Here is a 5655-nt window from a genome sequence, read left to right on the forward strand (position 1 = left end):
GGATACTCTTGGCTGCTCACGCATTTTGCAGAATAGCTGCTCATTCCTGACCAGTACAGAAAATTCAATAAGCATGAATTTCACAGCTCTGGAAAATTTACATTCTATTAATGCAAGCTACATCCTAAACTCACATATTTCAGTAGTCATTTAGAAGAACTCTCTGTACAAACAGCTGTTTGTCAAGAATGAGAGAAGAGATACAGTCTCAAAATACACTGTAGTGAGCACAGTCTGGTACTTTTGAGGTGTTTTAGCAGTGAGATTCGGCTAGTTGTAAGACAACTTATATTGAGGACATCTGGTATCTCTAATGAAATACTTCGTATTTCTCCTAGATGATCTTATTAGATCTCATATGAAATAAAATGCAAAACACTAACCAATGAAATTGGTGCTGCTGAATGTCAGCTGACACAAAGATAGGTCCTATTTGCCTTCCAGGCGATGCCCCAAAATACACTGACAGTGATGGTATTGCCCTTTTCTTTGTTACTCTTGGGGTAAACCTCACTGTGGAACAGCAGTTTGTCCTCCACTGAGCAGGTGAATAAAATTATCATCCACAACTTTTCTAACTGAATTAACATGCTATTGCCTCCAGAATAAGGTCGAAGGATTAAACCCAAGAAGTGGTTGTTCCTCTTAATGCAATACACACCAGAAACACCAAAGCAACAGTTATCATGCAATAACTGGCTTCCCGAAACACGACAGATCTGAAGTCTTTACACCAGCTCTTGGCTGATCAGAAGAACAGTAAGTGGAAGATGCAACTGTTCCCTCACCTACTACTGTTGATAATCGTAATATCAAAAGTATATATCTTTGGAGACCTGTTCATGTTTCATCCTTGTGGTTTAACCCAGCAGGCAGCGAAAACAACCACACAGCCATTTGCTCACTCCCCCTCCAGTGGGATGGGGGAGAGAATGGAAAATGGAAAAGAAGTAAAATTCATAGGTTGAGATAAAGACAGTTTAATAAGACAGAAGAGGAAAATAATAATAAAAATAATAATCATCAAACAACAAAACAAGTTATGAACAGCATGATTTCTCACCACCTGAAGCCGATGCCCAGCTAGTTCCCAAGCTACCTTGCCTCCTGGCCAACCCCCAGTTATATACTGAGCATGATGTCATATGGTATGGAATATCCCTTTGGCCAGTCTGGGTCAGCTGTCCTGGCTGTGCCCCCTCCCAGCTTCTCAGGCACCCCCAGCCTTCTCATTGTCAGGGCAGTATGAGAAGCTGAAAAGTCCTTGACCGCTTCGCAACAATGAAAAACATCAGTGTGTTATCAACATTATTCTCATCCTAAATCCAAAACACAGCACTAACCAGATGCTAGGAATAAAATTAACTCTATCCCTGCTGAAACCAGGACAATCCTTGAAACCCAAACAACAGCTCTCTCTACTACAGAGAAATTAGGCATTCAAGAAATGTGAAGTGCCAGAAAATGAATCCAGAGTTTATTTTAATAGATTCATTGTTACCTACAGACACAGACTAAGCAAACATTTCCTTCGGCAATAAAGTCAATAGCAGCCTTTCCAGCTGCTGTAATGACTGCCTTTTTTGACATCTCAGTTGTTAGTTGTCTGCTCCATATTAGTTTGTTGAACCAACACCCACACAATAACAGAGAAAACTGAGACAGTTTTAATTTTAATCTCCACACTCTAAACAGATGAGCAGTTTCCTCACATATTCATGGTATAATTAAGAAGTTATATCAAACAAAATGTGATTATCAGACAGGGAGCTGAATTACCCAGCACTTCAGAGATCCATAAGGCAGAAGCTGGCAATGGCTGAGGACTCATCCCTGTTTACACACACAGCTCCCTGCCGCAGCCCGTGGGGGTGTAAATAAGGATGTTTGGGGGCAAAGCTAGGCAGTTGAAGAATTAAGAAAGGAAGGGGAGGAAGACTTTCACAGAATACATCTTCCTACCACGTGTTTTGAGATACTACTGGAATTTATTCCAGAGTTATCCCTCCCTCTGATTTTGTTTGCTGTCATTTTTATCACTAGCATTGTTTACATCAGAAATACAGAAGCATGAAAAAGAAGTTATAGAAAATGGTACTGACAATAAATAACTTTATTCTTCCTATTTCTTGAACTTTTTCTTCCCGATGCATGCTAGGGAGGGAGCAGACTTCATATTACCTTCTGGGTCTCAGAGGCAGAGGAGTGTGCTGGCAAGTGATTCATCTCCCAGCTGTAGGGATTTTCCTGTCCATTTGAATTACAGTGCTGCTGTGATGGGGGATCATTTATTTCTGTGCCTTCCTTTCTCCCTCCAGGATTTTTGCACACTCATACACAAAGGTACATGCTTACTCATGTGCACATATCTATGTGTAAGTACATGCTTACACACAAAGAGGATCTTGTTTCTGTGGCACTACAGCAAAAAGTTTCTGTTACATTTCAGAAAACAAAACCCAGCAAGTAACTACAGGTCTAAAGCTAAATGAATTTCTATACTAGTGCATAAATAAGAAGTTTTAACAGACACTACAGCCAAAGGGTACGTGGCTGAGGAACTCAAGAAATGAAACTGTGGACTGGCAAGATACCCCCAATGTCACTGCTTCAGCAAAGGGTTTGATTTAAAAAAAGATTTCTTGCTTTCTCAAAACAGGAACTAGGAACTCAAAAATTTTATCAGTCTGGAGATCTTGTAGTTACAACAGTGCCAGAGAACCACCACATTTTATAGATACACACACGTGCTCCCCCTCAACTGATTTCATTGCTGTCACAACAGTAGAGCTCAATGGATGTCACCCAGAGCTACAGGGCACGTGAAGAATGATTCCTGAAGTTGCCATAATTCCTTGTGGCTTAAAGCTTATTTTTTATCACATCCTTAACAAAAGTCTTTTCTCTGCATTGAAACAGCCTTATCTTTCACTTGAAATTTCAAGAGCTGCAGATCTCTTATCAAGGCATATTCCCCAATAGCATACAGGGAGAAACCAGGGGAACGCTTCCCTCTGCTAACTGTGGCATTCTAGGTGTAATTCAATAACAAAGCCACAAACGCCCAGTATCATTTGGGTACTCTCAGCCTAACCCACCTGCTGCTTCAGAAGATGCATGGATCCACCAGTTCTAGGTCATCTCTGCCAGCCCCACACTGCCCTTCCAAGGAACGTGAAAAAGCTGAGATAACATGAGGACTGATATTTAAGCAACTGAATCCCACCCCAGGTGTTTAGACTACATAGTTTATCTAGGATCCATCTGCAGGGAATGAAGAGAAAAAGGTGTTTTCAGCAGGTGATTCATCTAACTTAACAGCTATCTAACATCTATCCTGTAATGGGTAGCTCTTTCTTCAGGAGCTCAGAGTCTCAGCTACCTTCAATAAGGCATATTTTAAAAGAGATGTGCTAATATTTGCTATTGCTATGAAGGTCAGTACATTTCACGTTTCTCTACCTTAAAGATAGTAGCAAGAAAAAAAGAAGAAAAAGGCCTAAGCAAAAAAAAACCCCAAAACAACCCCCCCAAAACAAAAAAAACCCCAGACCCTCAAAAACCAGGGCATCCTTCCTTTTCAGATAATCTTTTTTATAGGCAGTATTGTCCTCTTTCTAGTAAAGTATTTAAGTCAGAGAACAATGACAGCACAGGCTGTCAGATATCTGATACACATAATCACTTCTGTGGTCTGGTTTCCCTTCTCATCAATATAGTTTAGGCAACATGACAGATATAGCTTTGTTCTCTTGTTTATTTTAATGGCATCAGGGTGACATGCTGCCTGCACGAAGGCCATTTCAATGGCCTTTTAAAAAAACCCCAAGGTGGCAAATTGACAGTGGCCTGAACAAAAGGCAGGAACCAATTATTCTGCTACCAAGTGTCAAAATTATATTTTTGTTATCATATGTCCCTGAGTACATAAACCCCAAATTTTGTGGAGATTTTCAAACAAAGAAAAGAAACAAAAAACCCCCTTGTTTGCTCCAGTGCATATATACACCAGAGAGAGGACCTGCCACAGACCCAAAATCTGTGGCAATTTTTGAAATCAAACCCAGCACGCATAGCTCGGAGGCGCACTAGTGAATCAAACCTACCCACGACTGTCCCCTGGCTCTGGGGCCAGGAGCCACCGGGCACGCTGAGCCCCGGCCTCCCACCTCGCCTGGCCGCGGGCAGGCTGCCAATGGGCTCCCTGCTCCGCGCAACCTCCCATAGTCATACCCGGGGGCTGCTCGCTGCTCGGTGCCCCTCTGGCCACCACGCTGAAGGAAAGGCCGTGGAGGTGAAGAGGACCCAAGCTGCTGGCACCGAGTCCTGGTGCTGGCGGGGCTGCCCCCACGAGAGCCAGGCGTCTGCAGCAGGAGCAAGGGAGATGTTGCAGGAGCATCTGGAAATAGAGCAGTGAGATTTTCCTGAGGAAGATGAGGATCCAGTTGTGCAAATGGTAGAGAGCTGTATGGTGGGGAAACAGGAGGTTCTTCACACCCTGAGACTCAGCCGGGTGCTACCCAAAATCTGCATCAGTATTCAGACATTCAGAGTTGGCTACAACTGAAAGCGAGCCAGCAAAAAAGACAACAGATACTGCCTGTGCCCAGGGGTGACAAATGAGATAGGTAAAGTAAATGAAGTTTTGAATGAAATCTGTGACTGGGTTGAAGAAAGAGCCACATGTTTCTCTTCAGTATTTTCTAGAAGTGCTAGTGTCTCAAGAACACCTTGGGTTGTTTTAAGCCTTTTCATGAGTCTTGCTACAGCCGCTTCTTCTGCTTAACATTAATAATCCCAGGGATGTTCAACTCTTGCTGTATGCGAGCACGAGGATACTAACCAAAACCTGCAGAAGATTTTAATATGTGTGAGCTGTACTGACTGATCTTTTCCTCACTGAGGCTGGGATTTGGGGGCAAATGCTGACTAATGAAGTGTTGTGTTTAGCACAGATCATATTTTATTTAACTAGAAAATGGCTAAGAAAGAGCCAGTATTATTTTACAATACTTTATCCCAGAATTCACAGAAACTATGTCTTCTTTACTTCCAAAACATCAACCAATTCTGCAGTGTCCCATGAAGAGGATGCCGCCTTCTGCTATAAATGTGAAATCTTATTCAGAAAAAGAGGCACAGTTATTTATTTTAGAGAGATCACACAAAGCAAATTCTCACCAGAAGAGCTCTTGGTTCCTTGGACTGCTTATATTTAAAACAAGGCTTACAGTGTAAAGTAAGAATATAAAAATACCTATGTTTGGAGTACAACCTCAGGGAGGACAGAGAACAGCAGGATCACTTCTAACAGCATTCCCTCTTTATATGTACCTTTGAAAATGTAGTAAAGATATCCTGTATCCTCCCTCACGCAGCTACGGGAACCATTTTTTGTTATAGCTTCTCAGGTTTTCAACATCCCTTATTAAGCAAGTTGAGACATGGAGAGATATTTACAATGATACCACTCTTTTAGGTCCCAAATGATTTGTTTATCACATAATCATTTATGGCTTAAAAAAAAATCAGATGTTGAAGTTAAATCATTTTTTATATAACATTGTGAATATAAATGGACACTTTGATCACAAGCTGACACAATAGATTGTCTCCCTGAGAATAATTTGGGTATTAGACTTATGTGTGCTTCCC

The sequence above is a fragment of the Grus americana genome, chromosome 1, assembly GCF_028858705.1.
Source record: "Grus americana isolate bGruAme1 chromosome 1, bGruAme1.mat, whole genome shotgun sequence".
NCBI lineage: Eukaryota > Metazoa > Chordata > Aves > Gruiformes > Gruidae > Grus > Grus americana.